General features: G+C 42.8%; 1 protein-coding gene and 1 non-coding gene across 3 annotated transcripts in view; one reads left to right on the forward strand and one right to left on the reverse strand.

Moving 5' to 3' along the window:
- Positions 1 to 4216: 4216 nt before the first annotated feature.
- Positions 4217 to 21221, forward strand: part of ccdc120a (coiled-coil domain containing 120a) — a 39127-nt gene continuing 22122 nt past the window's right edge. Inside the window, exon 1 of one of the 2 annotated variants that reach the window (XM_026154679.1) lies at positions 4217 to 4880. The gene's annotated coding sequence lies outside the window, so the exon portion shown is untranslated. The remainder of the gene's footprint in view (positions 4881 to 21221) is intronic. The other variant, XM_026154678.1, reaches the window with a different exon arrangement.
- On the reverse strand, positions 15854 to 15925 carry trnae-uuc (transfer RNA glutamic acid (anticodon UUC)). Its single transcript has one exon. It is a non-coding gene; the product is annotated as a tRNA-Glu (tRNA).

Below are 21221 nucleotides of genomic sequence, written 5' to 3' on the forward strand. Positions count from 1 at the left end.
CTGACCCTTTCAGAATCAGCTGATTTGTAATCTACTGTAACTTATTCATATCTGAGCAGTGTAGCTTTTATGTCCCTGATGTCAAACATATGGTCTGGCAGCTAATGTTGGTCCTTCGAAGGGTGTTGGATGGCCTTGAAAAGAAAAAGAGTGTAAACTTTGGAGTTTTCTATTAAATAAAATAGGATCGTATAACAGGAGTAGGAACTGTTAATCTAATCTGAGCCGAAGGTCTCGGTCACCATCAGTTTTCCCAGTTTTCTTACATACCAGCCACCACCAGGCTACACCAATCCAAGTGCTGGATCAAGCATTAAACATAGTTTGGGGCTTTTTGAATCATTTTTTAATTTGTATCTCAGAAAAGACTCAAATTATGCAAAATAGTCTGCAGTTAAGTGTTTGCAGAACATAGAGAGGCTGATTGAAAGGAAGCCTGGCTCCAACAGCAGAGCTGTAATAATACAGAGAATTATACCTCCTTCAAAGGAGGAAGTCCGGCATGGATATTGGTTTTTGGTGTTCAAAATCTGGAACAAGAACAAACAAAATGTGACAGACACAAACAATCAACAAAAAGTCAACATGACTATTTAAAGTACTTTGTTTCATCTGTTTTACCAGGACGAAGAAATATTGAATTGCTTTTGAAGTAGTGCCTAAACCCGCCCTGGGAAAGAAGACACAAATTATACTGTAAATACTTTTACAGTATAACTGCGTCATTTTTACTGCTGGAATGGTTTATTCTTGCCTAACCTCAGGAAACCAGGAAAGGAGATTCACCTTTAGAAAGTTTTGTTTAAACCGTGATTGTGAAAGGGGTGAAAAAAGGCTCCATCGTTACCTGACTTGTTACTCGTGCCTACCTTTAAGTATTTGTAGGTAAACATGATTAAATTGAAATTCAGTTTAATTACGGGGCATTCACAGCCTTACTTGTGGGCCTTATTATATAGTGTTACATTTTTTTCCTTTTTGTTCATCACAACTAAAAAGGTATACTGTAATATTTCTAGCACAGTCATGAGGAAGCTGCTAACGTGAAAGATGATGACCATCAGTGCCCTCCATAATGAGGTTAAGCCACTGAAGGTCACTGCTGAAAAGGCTGGCTGTTCACAGAGTGCCGAATGGAAGCATATTGATGGAAAGTTGGGAAAAGTGTTGCAGGAAACAGTGATGTCAAGACAAGTTTATTCAAGAACGGTAGAACTTCACAAAGGGTGAAGTCGTTCCATAAAGAGCCGCCACACAGACGTCTTTAGGACAGGAAGCACACCTGTCACATTCCAGATACTCCTGAGCCTGAGACCACATCAGGAGTGTCTTGGCCTGGCCTGAGGAGAAAAAGATCTGGACTGTCCTCTTTTCATTGAAGTAAAGTTTGCACTTAATTTGGAGATCAAGATCTGGAGCTAGAATAGAGAGGCACAGACTGAAGTCTTTAATGTTTCCACAGTCTGATGGGTTGGTCTGCTTGATCGTGCCGGTGGTGGTCGGTCCAGTGTGTTCTATCAAGTCCAAAGTCAACAAAGATGCTAATTTCCTTTTCCTTTTTGGGCGTAAAGCACCAAAACAGCTACCTGTGTTTGAGCGGGCAGTCAACTCACCTGCCTGACTTGAGCCCCTCAAAGAATTTGTGGAGTATTTTCAAGAAGGCGAAACATCTGACCCAAAACTACAGCCGAGCTGAACACCTCCATGTATCACCACACGGGTGCAGTGATTTGTGGTAAAGGAGCCCCAAATGCTCTGTGTGCATACACAACTGATCAGAAGTTTGACATTTCATAATGGAGATCCTTTTTTCAATGATCGTAGGAAATATCATAATTCAAGATACTAGATGTCTGAGCCATACGCGATAATCATCAAAATTTAAACAAAATAAAAGGCTTAAAATGTTTTACTGTGAGTTTACCTGTTTTAATTAAAGTATAGCTGCTTTAATGAAATGAAATGTGTTTTAATTAAAGTATTAACTACACAACTTTTTACAGTATTCTAATTTTTTGGAGAGATGCACTCTTAAAGACGAGAGCCTGAAGAAGAAGATGCTTCCTTCCTCCCCACAACCGCTCACAAGAGATGGCCGCTCCTCCCTAACCCTGAGCCGGAGGCTCCTTCCTGTTGAAAGGCAGTTTTTCCTTCCTACTGTCACCAAAGCGCTTGCTCACATCATCAGACGCTGAAAGTCAGTCAAATAGTAATTGGAGTACAGTAGAGAGGAAGCAGCAGCAGATTTAAACATCATCTGAGCAGAAATCAGCGGAAACAGGAGCAGCTTAGCCTGAAGCCTCGTTGTGTTTCTGCACATGTGGGTGGTGGTGGTGGTAGGTGGGGAGCTATTCTTCTGGATTCGTCCCAGCGGCAGGATTATTCTCTGAATTAACCCTTCAGATGTGCTGCTCCGAGTCAAACTGAGATGCTCGGAGAATTTAGATGCACATTTGATTCACAGTTTGCCAGATGTCACCAGAGTTTCTGTTTCCACATTTTCTGCAGGTCACCTTCTGCTCATATTCATGTTTTTAAATATTGCTCACTGAGTAAAGTTCAACCTAAAATGATTTGATGGGTTTTTATATTTTTTCAACAACATATTTATATGATTAACAATCAAAACACACATTTAGGTACGTACGTATTCAGACAGTATTTGTAATTTTGGCTCTGTAGACCATCACAGTGGATTTTAAATCCATCAGTCACTGAATTACTTTAAAGCCTCTAACAAACAGGGCGGACGGTGTTCAATAATGGCTTTAATCCTCGTTCAGGAAATGCAGCAGTTTTGTTAAACCCCTGGAAATAAAGCTGGAAGTCTGCACTTCAATCACATCTCGAGTGTTTGACTTGAAACTAGAGATCCAGCCTGTTACAGAAAGCTGGTTTTCATGACTTTATCACTGAGTGAAGTTGATTTTTCGTGATCCCTGTGGTTCACGTAAAGGTGAAATGACTTGTTTTCCTTTGTGTTTTCAAGCTTACATATGATTTTTCTTCACCAGCTGATCACACAGACCTACTGCCCCGGCCTCCGTCAGAGCTGGAGCTGTTCCAGCATTCATCATGTGGAATGGGAGGGTTTCCATCAGAGTGATCGTACCTGGCTTCAAGTCTCTTCTGGCACACAGACATTCATCTCAGTAAAAGGAGGAAATGTGAAGAGACTGCACTGGTTGTGATGGAAAGTGTTCATATCATTTTCACTGATGCCTACAAGAAATCGGTATTTATGTATACAGTCTCTTGGAACACGTTCCAGCTTTTACGTCAAAGTCAAATGAGAAAAGGAAGCAAATTAAAGGAACACTTTTGCATACCTGACAACATCAGGGCATGCTCCTAATGAGGCTTCAGAGGTTGGTGTGTGGGATCTCCTCCCAGATCTGGACCAGGCCTTCTCTGAGCTTCTGGACAGTCTGGATGGCACTGTCCCAGAGGTGAACTATTGGATCTAGAGGATGCCGGGGTCTCAGCCCACCCTCATGAAGTCTGTTGCTGATTGTTTTGTGAGAAACGTTCTCACCGGTGGCCTGCTGGAGGTCATTTTGTAGCTCTGGAAGTGCTCATTGTTCCTCCTTGCACAAAGGAGCAGATACTGGTCCTCCTGATAGATTAAGGGCTTTCCACAGCCCTGTCCAACTCTCCTAGAGTAACTGTCTGTCTCCTGGAATCTCCTCCATGCTCCTGAGACTGTGCCACAGCAAACCTTGTGGTAATGGGTGAAATCCTGGAGGAGTTGGACTACCTGTGCAAGGTCCAAGTATCGCTTCATGCTACCAGTAGTGACGCTGACCCTAGCCAAATGCTAAACTAGTAAAATACAGAAAAGATGAAGAGGGAAAAACCATTCCTGTTTTTGGGGTTGTGTCATTGTTGCTCCGCTGTTGTTAGTTTCATTAATGCCAAAGCAGATGAAACTAATTAACAACCCTCTGACCACATCAATATACCTGGCAGTTTAACTGACCTGATGCTAAACTCTGATTAAAAAGTGTTGCAGTGTATAACACTGACAGATGAGCACTGGTCAAATACGTTTCATCGCTCCGAAAAGAACAGAGCTGGAGACAAAGCAGTTATTTTAAGGCTGACCACTGTTACACATTATAGAACTGTCCAACAGTGCAGTCTTATTAGTCAGACACAGTAACATGAATAAGAACAATTAAAAGGTTTTTCTTTTCTTTCTTTGAGAAACCAGATGAGTCGCCCCCTGCTGGTCACGGAAAAGGAAGGCACTTCATCCATCCTTTATATCCAGTCTATGACCTTCACTAAGACGTTTTTTAAAACTTAGTTTTTGGCTGAAACGTGTTTTATAAATCAAGTTGTGAAAAAAGCGTGGTGTAAGCAGACTGATGTAGGTGTGCGGATGGCTCTACATCAGATACAGTTTCCTCTGATTATCGTCGCGGATGGGAGGTGAAACATAAACTTAAAGAAGTCCAGAGGCTTCTCTTTCCAAGCTCCTTAGACTACGATGACCTGGATGACTGAGAACCTTCACAGACACGTCGCGTTGTGAAACATGAAGGGACCTCCTGCTGGAGTCGGGCGAGGGCGTGCGCATGCCCGCCGCATGGTGCTGGCGTCGTGAGCGCGCCTCGTGCTGCTGCTGCTGATGGAGCTTCACTGAGCACAGAGAGTGGCCGCCGTGTCGAGGAGGAGGATGAAGAGTGATGAACAGAGTGTCGACCCTACATGACTGATCGGATCGCTGCACGCGCGAGGCGACCGTCGGCGTCATCAATCGGCGCGCAGAGTCCAGCTGATGTGAGGCTGAGCGCGAGCCGCAGCGGGAGACAATCAGCTGAGCGGCACCTGGACGTTGTGACGGAGGAGCTGCAGGTAAAGGGTCAGGCCAGCAGGTAGGAGCTCTGTCACCCGCCTGCGCACACGGCCCCGGCTGGCTCCCCGCCGCTCCGCCAGACTCCATTCAAAAAATCGCTGTTTTTAGTCTGCATGTCTGCGGGCTGCAGCCGAGCTGCACGAGGCGGTGCCGCGAGTCCACCTAGCCTCTCTTTAACAAATCGGGTCACAGTTCAGAGGGCGGCGGCGGGAGGAAGGCTGGGCCGGGCTCGGAGGTGTGCTCTGCAGCTGTGCCAGGTTTTTCCGCAGAGACAGAAAAATCCTGAGTGAGGCTGATTTTAACACCGAAGCGATGATGAGATCTGACAGCAGTGTTGTTGTTGTGGCTGCGCGTCACACCCAGCGCCACGTGCTGCCGCCGCTGCTGCTCCTGCGCGCGATGTTACATATCGGTTTGTAATTATTTATTAATAATTATCTAATGAAAGGTTGGAGGGTTTTCCCAGTTTTCCTGCTCAGGATCATAAAACACTGACTTGACGGACAGACCCAGGGTATAGTGTGTGTGTGTGTGTGTGTGTGTGTGTGTGTGTGTGTGTGTGTGTGTGTGTGTGTGTGTGTGTGTGTGTGTGTGGTATATGCATGTTTGTACATATATGTCGGGGTTCATCTCCTGTTTTCTCTTGAAACCAGTCCCTGTCTTAAACATACATTCTCGCGAGTAGGGGGCGACTTACCTGGTTTCAATGGAATAGAAGTCTATGAGAAAACTTCTCCACTTCCTACCTGATCTACGAGCCCAGCAAACACATTCTTGATGAGTTTATTGGCTGTATCACTAGCTTTAGGTCTTAATAAATAAAACATGATATTTGCTTTGTAAATTACAGCCCCTGAAAGGAGCTGGATGTGCTTTAAGCCATAAGGACATAAAGACAAAATCATGATAGGGCCTCGCTTTGAATATCTAAATTAAAATGTGACACACGCAAAAAACCTGAATTACTCCAAAAGTTATTTTAGTTAACCAAAACTAAATTAAAAAATAATTCTGAAGAAAATATCTTTAGTTTTATTATTTGTTACTTTGGTAAAATCTGTTATCTGCCATATATGTCTACAATACTGAGAGTCAGCTGCCATAACTCTGCAATAAATACAGTAATAATTCAAACAGAACTATATCATAAAATGTGCAAAATAAGAAAAAGTTATGAAAGCTTTAAAATAAATTTTTACGGAGTACAAACATTTGCATCTGAAATATAATGAAGTTGCAGCAGAAACCGTCCTAACACAGAAATACTTAGAAGTACATGAAAACTGCACCTCTGTAAAGTACTTTCTCCTTCATGCTCTCATCCAATGGCGTTACTAGTACTCTCTACAGTACTGCAGGTGGGCGGAGCCCCCACGGCTGTGATGGCGGTAGAACCATTATTTTGACCTCCTTCTTTCTTTTCCCTTATTTTTCCTCCCTCGGATGTGCTCCCTGTGCAGTCGCTTTGGGACACACACACACACACACACACACACACACACACACACACACACACACACACACACACACACACACACACACACACACACACACACACACACACACAGACAGCTATTCTTGCTGTCCTGCCTTGTGTGAGGCTCAAAATAAGCCTTCGGGGAGCCACTGTAAGCAGGGCTGGTCCACATATAGACACAAATACTGGTTTGTCTGCCTGAACACAAATCTGTGCATCCTGAGGATGAACAAAAATGTCACCAAACTGAAGGAAAACCAAAGTCATGTCAGTTAGATGTCCTGATGTGTTCCTGGTTTGTTCAGAGTATAAATTAAAACCAAATAGACCAATCAGAGAGGAGGTAGATCCGTGCTGCAGATATTTTTTCCCAGACTCTTTATTAACGTTTATTACAAACAAGCAAAGAAACAGTGTCCTGCTTCAGTGTTGATGTAAAACTGAGATCAGAAGTCCAGCAATGAGTTCAGGAGCAGCTCGGTGACTTCATTCATCCGATGTGAGGAAAAAACTCAATGAGTGTTGAAGCAGATTAATTTAATCTGAGGAGATTTTCTCACATTAACTCAAGCGGCTCAGAAGTGGATTAGACTCCTCCTGAAGCTTAGGCACGAGCTGAAGCCCACAATGAAACAAAAACCAGAGTGAAGAAGAAAGCCTGACCTTAACACAACTGACATGCTGAGGCATGACCTGGAGAGCTCTGTTCAATTAACACATCCTAGAAATGTCGATAAACTGAAAGGAACAAATCAAAGTTTTCAGTAAACTCTAACAGAGGCTGTAGCTGCTAATGGAGCTTTATTCCTTTTAAAAAACTGTGTGTTTAGTCAGCTACAAGCTGCAACCTCCACATCAGAAACATGAACTGCAGTTCCTCGAGCAACACATGAGGCTAGCTCTAAAAGCAAATAACTCCCCATATACTGTATATAAAAGATGGACGTAGCCACCTTTGAATTACCATTAGTTCTGGAATCCGGATTTTGAAACCTCAGTGTTACTGGTTGAGATCATGTTGGTCTTTTAGGGCAGGAAGTTACCATATTTACACCACAGGGTGGAGTGAAGCTATTAGCTAAAACTAGTTAGCTTAATTAGCAAGCTGCGTCAACAAACTGTACACGTACGATGCAGAGATAACCGTTAATTAGTTCTAATTAACCAAAAATGAAGCAGAAATGCTTTGGATGAACTGTACCACACAGCAGGACACTATGTTTGTACAATAAATGCATTAAAACTGCAGTAAACAGGCTCCATGCAGCACCTCCAGCTAGCTGCAATATAGCTATGTGAACAGTGATTAGCCATGCTCCCTAGCTTAATTACACAGGTGTATGAGAGGTAAAGAAAAAAATTACACCTCTTAGAGTTGTTATAATGGGGGAAACTATTCAAATCACTGTACTGGGCCTTGATACTTTCTGCTGTTAGCACCACATAACAGGGACATGCATGTTAACATTACTGCATATACATCCAGCTCATGTAGGACTTCTAGCCTCAGCTAATGTGTAGACCTCGTCTCTGCTTCTGCCTTTAAGACACAAAATGTCAGTGAAACAAGCAAACAAACAGTAACGGAGACAACAAAGACAAAAACCGGCCTGCATGATCACGCAGCACTCCGCCCTGTTGTCCTGATTTTGTCATCACTACGGGCTCCGATGCTGAGGCATCAACATGTTGAGTCCACTCACAGGCGGCGTGACAGTGGCTGTGTTCAGCTTTTACAGATGACATTAGATCACATTTTGAGTAATCAGTGGGGAAATCCTGGTGATTCCAGCTGGCTCACTACACGTTTACGAGTTTGCAGATTGACTGTGACACCGAGTAAGCGACTTTATCTTGTTTCGTGGATGGAAAAGCGTTGCAGCAGTGTAGTGTTGTGTAGAAGTGTTGGTAGCAGGCTGAGATGTGTGCAGGACGCTTATTTCTGAGAGCAGGATAATGGGAGCTGAGGGGGACAGACTTGTTGTTTTGCTGCAGGAGCAGATGGATGTTTGTGTGTATGTGTGTGTGGTAATCGTTGGTGTGTGTTTCCTGGAGTTTGAACTCTCTTCTTCTGCTGTTTGTCTGTTTCTGTGCTCGCTCCATAAAGCAAATTAAAACTGAGAGAGAGAGAGAGAGAGAGAGAGAGGAGGATTAGAGGATTTAACGTGCTGGTCAGAGCTGAACATTAAATCTGATGAATTCAGATTTTTCTCTCAGACTCACGGCCCATGTTTACTGTATTAATGAGGACCTTCAGGCTGCATGTGGAGCCGGTCCTGCAGAACACCAAGTCTGAGTCTGATCACTCTGACGGGCGTTTGCACCTGCACAGAGGTCGGTGTGTCCACGTTCGAGTCCGGTTAGGGTCAGCTGAACCAGCCTTCAGCTGTGTGCTTGTTTTAGGAGAGCCTTGAAGCTTCTGCTGGAGACAGTCAGCAGAAAGCAGGCAGCTCGAGGCTTCTGCGTTTGTTTTTCACCGACAAGAAGCTGTCAGAGCAAAGTGATGCAGAGACTTTGCAGCATAGAGCCATAGAATAAAATTTCACCCAATTCTTTCTTGCTTTTGTTTAGATCTTTTTCTTCTTTATATATTTTGCTTTTCCTCTTTCTTAATTTTTTTTGTGGCTTCTTTCAAACTTTCTTTTGCATGTTTGTTCCTGTTTCCTTGATTTTTCTATTTTTCTTCTTTTATTGATTTTTCTTTGTATACTTTGCTTTTTAATTTCTTTACACTTGTTTTTTTCTTTTCGTTTTGCTGTTTTGCTCCTTTTTTCACTACTTTTCACTCTTTCTTTCCTCCTCTCTCTCTGTTTTAGTAAAGCAGCTTATTCCGTTTCAGGCTCATGGCGGCATCGAGGGAGCCGAGGCACTCAGGCTCCTCTCTCTCTCTCTCTCTCTCTAGTAGCCTCCTTCAGCTCCTCTTAGGGGATCCCCTGCCACTCCCGGCTCAGCGGCAAGTGTAATCCCTCCTGAGAGTCCTAAATCAGCCGCGGGCACCCCGCGCAGGTGGCTGGAGAGAGTTATACTTGTGGTTTTATTCTTTCAGTCATTACCCAAAGTTCATGAACATGGGTCAGTGTGGAACATGAGCTGACATGACTCGCCTAACCGAGCTTCCTTTACCTTCTCTTTATTTGACCTTTAACCTTTTTATCCTGTTTAAAGTTCCTTTTTGATGCTTTGCAGTCGTTTCTGTGTGAACTGATATGTTGCTCAGAGAGATTCAATAAGATGGCCTTAGTTTATTTAAACAGGAAGTGATGTCAGATCCTCTGCTTCCTGTCCTTCCAGATGTCACCAATTCACTCGGACACCACAGATGTTTCAGATGCATAAAGCATATAGTCATGTAGAAGAGTGGTCCCCAATCCCAGGCCAGTCAGTGAGTCGTTTGGTACCAGGCCACGAGAGTTCAGGCTCGGGTGTGAAATTGATGGTTTTCAGGGTTTTTACCATCTTTACAGTTAACTCGGTTTCCCTGGGTCTTTTCCTGTGTGTTATGAATAAATCTCCTTTTTTTGGTGCCTGTACTGGTTTTATTTTGTTGTATTTATCCGCGACACCTTAAACGCCGGTCCATGAAAATATTGTCGGACATAAACTGGTCTGTGGCGCAAAAAAGGTTGGGGACCGCTAATGTAGAACATCTGCAAACATCTGGTTTGAGATTAAATGCTGTTTCGTTGATTACATTATTGATTATAATGCAAGGACACGCGGGGAGAAAGGAGCAAATGATGCAGAAGGTTACGGTGATAGGCGGGGATACGGAAACACCCATCAGCTGATCGAAGGTGCACGTAGTGTGAAAAGTGAAGGTCACGTGGAAGCGCATTGAACCTGCCTTCTTTCCAATGACCAGCAGGGGGCGACTTGTCTGGTTGTAAAAAGAAGTTTGATTGTATTGAAGTCCATGCAAAAAAGACCCTGCAGCTTCCCTGGTCTCTTTGAACTCAGTAAATTCTTTTGGTCTAGTTTATGGTCCAAGTCGCTTGTTTCAACTCTTATTTATTACGACACGAGGTTTGTGCTCTAAATTATGGTCCTCATTAATCCCAAGAAAGACAATAAGGTTTGGTATGCTTTAGGGTCAGCCGCAATGAGAGTGCAGCATTAATCACGTCCACAGTAAAAGCTGAGAAAAATTTTCAGCTTGAGGTTTTGAAGTCATGACTGTGCCTGTGTTTGTTTCTTATATTCAGTTTGTGCAGAGTGAATGTGTGCTGCAGAGTGAATGTGTGCTGCAGAGTGATGGGTAACAAGTAAACTGCTCTGAATGCGATCAGGACTTCACAAACCAGAAGTCCTCGGCTGTTACTGAGCGATCTGCAGGTGTGATGGTATTCATCTCTTTGCTGTTGCTCCTTCTTCTATCCCCAGCTCACGCCTTCATCGCTGTCAGCCGCAGGCAGCAGTGAAGAACATTTCTCAGGCTTCATGTTTGTATCTGTGGCTGTTTTCCGTTTTCCTCTCTCACGTGCAGAATCTCTTGTCTTGTCTCAAGCATGGTCAGAGTAGAGGTTCTTCCTGTGTGTGGATCTGTCTTACCTGCACTGTTCTCACATGGGCAAATATCAGATGTGTTAAAGGCAGTTTAATATGTGATCATATGTCAGGTAGTCTCTAGAAGAGGTCAGGGCTGCAGTGCATGTGTGAGCCAAGAGGGGCAAGAGTTAGACCCCGTGTTTGCCCAGAAAGGTGCAGGTTTCAGTGAAGCACTCGCTTTACTACGCTGTCATTTCAACGCGTCCCCCAATTATTAATTTTAGTTGTTTCCATGTGTTTATTTTAGATTAGCATGTAGCATGTGTGAGCCAGACGGGAAGCAGAAGTTTGTCCTCCATGCTGTCCTGAAAGATGCAATAAAGCTAATTCAAACTGGATGAGCGTGTTGACAGATGGAGAGAAGAGCAGCGCCTCTTCTCCTCACTAGCCCAATTAGATTTAGCTAAACTTTGCCTTCACCAGTATCTTTAAGTTTCTGGCAGGCAACGTCTTCTACTACTACACCCACTCATGAGGACATCACTGTCATTTATCCTTAAACCCTGCCGATGTTCCAGGTGTCAAAATACCAATAAGACCCAGTGACAGTGCTGACAGACTCCACACTCAAGTCCTGTTAGGATCAGCAGAGCTCAGCCTTTCCCAAAGCTTCAGCAAGATTTAAAGAGCCTTCAAGCTTCAAGGAAACACCGTGGTGAGTCTGGTTCTCCCGGGAGCAGATGATGCAGGTTTAAAATCAAAATATTTTGGGTCAAAATGAACAGAAAGTTAATTCAGGAAGATTCAGGGCAGCAGTGCATGTGTGAGAGCAGCTTGGAGGGGCAGGAGTTTGTCCCTGAGTTTGTCAGCTTCAGCACCGAGCCCACGCGCGCTCCGGCAGTTCAATAAAGGTTATTCAAACCGGATGACAGTGCTGACAGATGGAGAGAAAAGCAGCGGCACTGAGACGGCTCTGCTGGCTTCAGTTCAACACGAAGATGTCTCAGATTTTATTGGATTTGTTTTATAGATCCGAGTCTTTTCTCGCTGACGGGAAGCAGCGTTTGGTGCAGGAATGTTTTTTTGGGAAAACAGACGCTGGATGGGATGATTTCATCCCGACAGAAACCGTCTCCTCCGTGTTTCCTTTGTCTCTCCTGTTGAACTGATCGGAGAATTGTGTGTGCACGGCGCTCTAGTTAACGCCGTCGTGTCCCTGCCTGTATCAGCATTAAAGCCATGTGATGATCTCAGAGAGCGAGGAGGTTTGGATGCTGCTCGGCTTTGTGAAGGACGCGTCCCGCAGCTCAGCCCGGCCCTCACAGAGACACAACAACACACGCGCCCTCCAGAGAATACACACATGTAGTATTGATGAAGCTGGTGCCTCTGTGCCTTTGAGCCAAACACACACTGATTCACACACTCAGCACCTGTGTGTGTGTTTCTTACAGTGCGTGTGTTTGTGTGTGTGTGTCGAGGATGAATGTAGGTCACGCTGCTGATTCTCTGCACAGCAACAATGCACAAAATCCCAACTCTGAATACTCGCAGTGGATTGGTTGAGAGATCCAGCCAGGCAGCCAATAACCTTTCAACCCCCAGGCACTGTCTGTGTGTGTGTGTTTCTGTGTGTGTATGTGTGTGTATGGATAAATTTCAGTTTAAAAACCGTGGTAGTGAGGACACCTCTGCCTGACGGGGTCAGACCTTTTTAAAGACTCTTTTCAGATTCAGAGTTAGTGTCCTGGTTTTATCCGCTGAACGATACAGCGTGGCGTTCAGGTGATGTCGCAGTGACATCGCACATACAGCAGCTCAGAGGGCGGAGCCACGGATTGACACAGAAGACCATTTACAACTCCCCGAGACCCCTGCTGTGACACACGTCCAATCAGAGAGCTCAGCCTCTGTCTCTGTGCTGCTGCTGGTGAGGTTACAGGTTGACCTGAAAGTAACACAATCACAGGTCCTGGATCAGTTTTTCAGTTTCTTGGGTCAAACGTGCTCGGAGGACGGCCTCAGATACTTTTTCTTTATCGTCACAAGTTATATATCTCTTCAGTTCAAGCTCTGTAGCAAAAAAAAGAAACAGATTTTATGTCATGAGACGTCAAGTGTGTTTTTTTATCCATTTCTCAGCAAATTGTTTGAGTCTCCTAGAAAACCCGAACATATTTGGTGAAGTTTGGTTTTAGTCATTGCTAACTTGTCTCGCTTGTACAACTCATCACTGCTTCAGTTTACTGAATTCTCAGAACACAATAAAGCAGTGTATGCACAGCGTCAATGTCACCCTGCCGTGACTGCCTGATGCTGACCGAGGCCGGGTGGGCTGTTGGCAGGCTGCGTGTCCCAGCTGTTCCTGCAGACTTGCATGGACCAGGAGCACCACCTCTGATCTGATTACTCGTGGTGCAAATCTGACTCGACAGAGATGAAATGCTCCAAGCTGTATTTGTGCCATTCTTGCAGCAGCACCCCGCCCTGTGGCCCTGTCAGAAGGACGGTGCAGGCGTTCGTAGATCAGAAGCATATTAAATCTCTTCCTTGGCCAGTGTGAACGCCTGGGACTCTCCCGGTCAGCATGTTCATTCCAGCAATTCCTCAACTACAGATCTGGACAGTTACATTTTTTCATTGCATACTTCATATTTAGCATGTTGGTCTATAAAATCCAAGCTAAGCTAATTAAATCTGCAGCATGCTGGTCCGGTGGTTAGCGCTAGCACCTCACACCACGAAGGTCCTGAGTTCGAATCCAGGCTGGACTTTTTTTGCATGCAGCTTCTTTTCTGTGAACTCTGGCGTCCTCCTGGAGTTCAAAGACGTACATGGCGTTACGTTCATTTGTGCTTCTAAATTGAACAGTGGCGTGAACAGCGACCTGTCTGCGGGATGTACCCGGCTTCTCAATCTATGATAGCTGTGATAGGCTTATCTCTGCTGTAACATTGGACATTTTAACCTGGGACCCTAAGACAACTTATTTGGTTTTGGAGTCTGCCTCAAGCGGCCAAAGGCGGAACTGCAGTTTTTGGTACTCGGGCATTAGCTACTAAAGGGGGGCTAGATGGGTCCAAATCAATTACTCCAAATATCTATACTATTGATACCAACGCTGGTATTGATATTGGATTGATAGTAGTGAGATATGATCGATATTTTGTTTCTATCCTTGAAGTTCAGATGTAGCCACTGAATTGTGTTAAATAAATATAAATAAAATAAAATATACCTCAAACATACACTATGAAAAATGGAATTTGGAGAAAATTAGTTTTATAAAATCACACTTTTATCTATTCTGATATCAGAGCAGATTCATCTGAAGAAACAAAAACAACACACACACACACTGAAGTACACTGGTCTGCTGTTTTATCTGCAGTTTCATATCTCATCTAAACATCAGCTGTTTGAAGTTCTCTCTCTCTCCCTCTGGGTCAGAGTCTCTCGCCCGCTCTTATTTTCTACCCCCGGCGGTGTCAGACACAACAAAACAGAGACCCTCGTGGGGAAAAAAGATGAGGGTCGCGTCCTGTCACCAGTGTGCAGTGTGTGTGCATTTCCAGCAGGGGGCAGCGGCTGCATCACCTCGCCCTCTCTGACCCCAGTTAGTGCAGGGAGCCTCAGGTGTGTTATGGGAAATGTAGTACTATGATGACCTGACCTTCACAGACAGAAATGTAGCGCTCAAAGCAAATGAGGTCCATCTGCTTCATGCAGGAGACACTAAAGCTGTGCAAAGAGTTTATAAATAAAAATGCTTTTAAATACCAAAAACCACAGAGTGACACTGATTACAGCATTTCTACAGTTAGTGTGAGGTCACGGCTCCTCCTTCCCACAGCATCTGCATGTGTGCCCTCTGTACCCTCTGTGTGAATCCAGTTTCTCATCCACGTTCTGTATTTAGACGCTCAAAGTATTTGAAATCTCCGCAGTGAAGCCGGTGTTTATCTCTCTCTGTCTCTGTGTTTAATGAATACTCTCTCTGCTCCTGAATTAGAAGCCGGCTCTCAGCAGCTGCCCTGATTGGTCGGTGCCAAATTCCACTGTGTTGATTCTCCAATGGACCAACTTAACCACAGCTCCCCATAAACCACCTTTATCCAACAGTGTCATCTGACTTTTCCTGTTAGAAACATGCTCAGTTCAACTTTGACAGACCGTCGAAAAGCAATAATACAATTCAGTGTAACGCTTAAGATTCTTCTACAGGAAGCAAAAAGTTGCTTACTTGTTTTTATCTCATCATTAACAGCAATAAAAAGCATCAGGTTAGAGTGGCAGGGGTGTTAAAATTGGGGAGGGAAAAAATAATTTTGTGGTTAAAGTCAAGAAAAATCAGTAGAAAACCGTCTAATGTCAGTCAGTGGTGTTCTTCACTCTCAGTGGTAGTTGCTCAAGTTGCTGACCTGAAAGTTAAGATGTTTACCTCAAGTCCCGCCCACTTTGTGTTGTTATTTCACCAACAGTTGCTTAAAGTGGCCAAATATTGTTTACTTTCTCACTGCCATGTTGCTCCGAATCACCTCCATTGTGCTAGTTAGTCAACATCAGCTAGCTTAGCTCTGTCAGCCACACTATAAACAGAGTTTACTAAGAGTGTGGCTAAACTATCTCTGACTGTTTGGCTCAACAAAGCAACATGTGATTTCCCAGCAGGGGTGAAGGGGATTGGCCACCTCTGGTCCACATGAGCCTAGATCTGCTAAATTATTTTGATCCCTGGGGGGACTAAAGATGTACCCCCAGTCCTGGTTTTTAGAGCTGCTTGAAACAGTCTACAGAGCAAAGAACAGTTAAGGGCCCCTTTATACCCACCGAGTGGTGAACAGCACCTTACGACAAAGGTTATTCCAAAGTGACGCCATATTCACTGAAATAAGAGACTTAGAGCTTTTTATTGTCATTGTCATTATTTGTATCTTAATTGCCCCTTGGGGATAAATAAAGTGTCTCTGATTCTGATTGTGCAGTTTCTTGCACAGCAAATTTGGGTAAAAACTCAAGGAAAAAGGGGGTTCCCATACCGGGAGTCGAACCCGGGCCGCCTGGGTGAAAACCAGGAATCCTAACCGCTAGACCATATGGGACAAGCTGCAGTTTGTGCAACAATACTTGCCAACACTTATTTGTTGTGTGAGATATTTTCTAAGCGGTGACACCTAACATCCAGGAGAATCTAACGGCAAACGAGATGATACTGGGAAATCATCTGATTTGTCATTAAGCCACTAAGCACCAGTGTTTCAGTGTGAAAACTACTGTCAACCAAACAAAAGAGAAACTGACTCACTTCGAGAATCAGTAGACTTACAAAAGATCCTGGACATACTTGTGCTGCGTGACTCGCCTGATTGGTGACATCGAATTCCCTCCAAAGGTGAGATCTACAGCTTCGTCTTGTTGGGCTGACAGAGAGGAGCAGACGCACTCCTGTATGAACGAATGAATCCTAAATAAGCAAATGAAAAGTCCAAATAATCTATTAATAAGGTGCCGATTTACAAGCACAAATCCAGCCAATTCATTTCAATAATCACCAATAATCTACCACAAGCAGCTCAGATTTGTTAGTTAAAAAACAAAAAGGCCTGATGAAGGAGCAAGAAACTAAAATAACATAATATAAACATGTTTTCTCTCTGAAAGCTTCAATCAATGGGAGGTAGCTGAAGGAGAACCAGTTTCTTCTGTTAGAAGTGCTAACCATTCTGATATTAAAAGGCACTGTGGGTTTTTCATAAAGGTTTCCTGATTAAAAGCAAGTCCTGCCATAAAAACCTGAAATCTGTGTTTAACAGCTGACCCGAGACTTTTTACTGCAGGACTCTGAACGAGTTAGCGTGTTATTAATACAACTCCACGTGTGTAAATGTAGCTCTGGTTTTCTTTTTCTTCTGCATGCTGTGTGAGGCGGCGGATATTTACTCAAGTCAAAGGGAAGAATCCCTCACAGCCACCTGTGGGCAACACACGAGGAGAGCTGACACAGATTCAGACGTCATTTTAACAGGTTTAAGTCATGCTAATTGCTGCATTTGGACAGACATGTCAATATGTTATGTAACAGACCAGTGCTAGAGCAGATTTATGATGTTGCAGAGCCGTGTGTGCATGTGTGCATGTGTGTGTGTGTGTGTGTGTGTGTGTGCACTGCTAAGTAGAGACTCTGCAGTTCTCATTATGGACCGATCTCTGTGAATCACCCTGTAAACATCAAACTTGCTGTGAGTAATAAGTAATAAGTATTCATGGCACATGTGCAGTTACTGGGGAACTAATTGTTTATTAAAACCTAACAAAAGTCATTTCACAAAGATGGCTGTTAATCTGTTTCTTAAGATTTTGCTGTTTTTTAGCAGCTGTTAAACTTGTTAGTGAACGTTAAAGCATCAACTGCTGGCCTGAAACAGCTGAAGCATGTTTTTCCAATCAGTGTTAACTCTAACTCTGCACCACCGTCCTTCACTTTTAGATTTCAGCCTGCTGTAGAATCACGTTTGATCATTTGATAAAGCCTTTGACATGTTTCATGTTTTTTTAATCAGGCAGCTTGAGTGAGATTAAAACCTTCGGGAACAATGAACAGAAAAACAGCAGAAGAACACAATAACCAGAGAGGTCATAAAAAACAGATGCAAATATCATTAAAATCATTTAATTAATCTCCTTGAACTCCAGGGGGAGTGCAGATCTGCAGTTTGAGGGCGGTAAAAATAAAAGGAGCTGCTTTTCTTCACTTGTGCCGCTGATGCCTTTGCCAAACAAGGAATAGCACACCCACATGTGAGACAAGACGCTGGTGTATGAATGCAGGAAGCAGCGATATCCTCCATCTGTGTGGTGGGTTGTTGTCCCTGATGCTTAAAAGCTGTCAGGTCATTCGATTCAGTACATTTTCCTTCTTCTGTATTTGCCCCATTCATGGAAATATCTCTTCAAAGTCTGATTGCTCCTGATGATATAGAGGTTTTATGCTAAAATCAGGGTTTTCTTATTAATCAACCAGATTGTAAAGTATCAACTAACAGGTGGCTTCAAAGCAGGACTGCAGAACAAACACACAGTAGCAATATGTGTCTTTTATATTTTCTGTGATCCAGGAAGATTAATGTAAAAAGAAATCATGCCTTGTATGCAGGGCCGGCCCGTGGCATAGGCCGTATAGGCAAATGCTAAGGGCGCCGTCCATCAGGGGGCGCCACGCCAGTGCCACAAATGTTGAAAAAAAAAAAAAGTTGGTACTATTATTTCTAAATACAAAAAATAATCCCACGTTAATTAAAATGCAAAGTAAAGCTTATTTAATAGAAATATTATTTGTTACAACATTACACTACACTGCTGATGTAGGGGGGCGCCACCTAAAATCTTGCCTAGGGCGCCAGATTGGTTAGGGCCGTTTCTGCTTGTATGGATGTTATGAAGGCAAAAATTATCCATAGACGGCAAAATATTTTTTGCAGTAGGATCTAAACTACAGGACTGACTCACTTTTGAGGTCAGCCTCAAGTGGCCGTTACAGGAACTGCAGTTTTTGGCACTTGCAGCTTTACCTTAAGTTATTTGAATTATCTGATAGAGTCTGCTTGCTTTTAATGTGAAGTAAATATCTTTTACATCATTTACTAGCTTGATTTCTTGGCTGGGTGTGAGTTGCTGCACAGACTTGCTGATTCATGGCTTCAGATCTTCTCAGTCTGACAGACAGATTGAAAGTACAGCATCACCTCTCAGCTTTGATGGCTGCTCTTGATGTCATGTTTTACAGTTTAAATACTGGGCAGTACTTCAGTCAGCGACCCTTGTTTGTGGCTGTGCTCATAAATACTTTAACCAGTGTAACCAGTAAGCACAGTAGAGCCAGTTTGTGTGGCTTCTGGGCTGTTTATGTATGAATAATGAGAGTGTGCTGAGGCACCGGCTCCAGACAGGCGCTTGGTGGGAAAAATGGGAAAATCTGTGTATGAGAGAAAAGCCGACCTGCAGGAAGTCTGTAAGTACACATCAGGAGGTTTTTATTTCCCAGAATTCCCTGCTTCTGTCCTGCTGAGCTGGAGAATGTGAGAACAGACAGTTACAGGAGGAGTCTCAGTGTTTGTCTGTCTGAGTGTGAGAATGCCAGTGATTTATGTGTTTGTGTGTGCCTTTTGTTCTGCTAATGTTGGTGGGGGTGGGCACAGCGCTATCAAAACAGCTGGAAGCAAAGAAACAGTTTTCTGATGAGCATCAGCTCTTTGTCCTCTTAATTCATTTATTTTAATTCAATAAAAAAGTCTCACACATGTCCAGCAATCAATACACAAAATAGGATTTCATCACATGAAGAAATTGTAGAAAAATGTAAAAATAAAGTAACAATTTGACAAAGAAGTTCAAATTTTATTTATTTACTTTTTTAAATAAAATAAATCTTTTTTATTTGTCATCATCACAGCTTTTTTTTAGGATCTTCACACTTGTAGTTATTTAATTTTTTATGTAATTTTTTTATTTTTTTATGTAATTAAAGTTAAGTTTTATGTAATTCAATTTTTTCACCATAATTTTTCAACGTTTATAATATAAAGTATCAATGAAAATGACATAAATTTTCATATTACTTTTATTTTTAATGAAAGATTTTTTTTTGTCATGAGCGTTTTTCATAAATAAACCTGAATATAGAAAAGATTAATAAAAAATAAACTGTCCAAATGTCAGTAATAGATTTTATATTTTATGTTGATTAAGTTTTTATTGACACATCTGTTAATTTCTGATGTTTCTGTGTTTCTGGGGCAGAAATCGATCTTTGAGTTTTGGCAGATCTCACAATCTCAAAATACAGTCCTCCAGCTTCCCGTCTTTAATGAAAATAGACCCACATTAGAATCAGAAAACCTTCATGAGGCAGAAAAGAAACCTTCAATCTGCTGCACTTCATCAGGATGTTGCCACTTTCAAAATAAGAGCAGCAGGACAGAGTCAGGAACAGCAGGAGAAAAAATGGAGCTCGTATGAGAATAAAATAAATGTAACGTGAACAAATGTTTTTATTTCTTTTTATTTATATCATTTATTTTGTCTAAAGATAACAGACAACTTACCAAACAACCAACTTTAACTTGTATCTTTAGGCACTTACTGGCGGTCTGACAGGTATAAAATTATATTTTTGTAACAACAAGGTGACTCCAAACAGCTATTAGCTGAAAACTTTGCAGTGTCCTCAAAAGATTTCAAATCGTCGGCAGTGTGTACAGAGGAGGTCAGCAGAAAATTACATTCAGAGTTTGATCCACCGTGCAATACCATTTGGAAAGCATCTGAATAGCAACAGCTCCATTTTTCAGCATGCGAGTGATCCGAGACACATCGACAATCAGTCATGGATTGGCCTCACCAGAGCTCAGACATCAACACTACTGAAGCAGTGTGGAGTCATCTGGACACCAGAACAACAGGCAGACAACATCCAGAGAAGAGCTTTGAATGTCCTTCAAGAAGCCCGGGGAAATAGTTCTTAAAACTACTTAAAGAAAATACAGGAAAGCTGCGTATGAGAGTTCAAGAATAAAGGAATAAATAAAAAAATAAAAAAATGCCACATACTTGCTTCAAACTCAGTAGAATTGTACAAACCCTGTTTTAGCTTTACACTGTGCTTTAGTTTATGTTTGGTTATGTTTCAGTAAATCCCCGGGTCTCATTTCAGTAAGATTTTAAGATCCTCCATCATCTCTGCTAAACTTTAAAACACTCATTTGAAAGCTTAAGATTAGTATCATCAGTAAAACTGATCAACCACCCCAGGCAACAAGGTTTGCACCTGGTGGCGACCGAATTTTTATCTGCCGTTAAATGTGTTAAAACTTTTCTGACAAAACTGGTCACCATTCTTACCATGAGATAAACCAGTGCCCGAAACATCTGAGTCCACATGGAGTCATATTCATGCTGTGTATGAAATTTAAGCGTATTTGTTGTTGATCAGGATTCCCAGAGGGATCCAAACACCCTTCCAATCAAAAGTAGGGTTAAGCTTCAGGATACCTGTCTGCCAGACTGACTCTAGTGGGAGTGGGAGGTATGTTTCATTCAGAACATGCCAATGTAACTGGGAGATGTTTCCCCTGTTCCAGACACCTTAAGTAAGTGTGGTGTTAGCAGGGTTCAGAATTTGGGGTCACCATGTGTGTCATGTAGCCTTCAAATAGTTCCCGTGCTTAGCATACAGCTGGAATGAGTGCTTATGACATATAGACTTGTTTTTAAATTCTTACCTTTTAAAAATACATCTCAAACTTCTGTGCTGCCATAAGGCGCTGCTGCTAGCGTACGTTGGACTTTTATCCGGTCTTAAGTCTGACGTAATTAGCCGCCCAAACTCCGCTTCAGGTCCCA

This window comes from Astatotilapia calliptera, chromosome 20, assembly GCF_900246225.1.
Source record: "Astatotilapia calliptera chromosome 20, fAstCal1.2, whole genome shotgun sequence".
Classification (NCBI taxonomy): Eukaryota; Metazoa; Chordata; class Actinopteri; order Cichliformes; family Cichlidae; genus Astatotilapia; species Astatotilapia calliptera.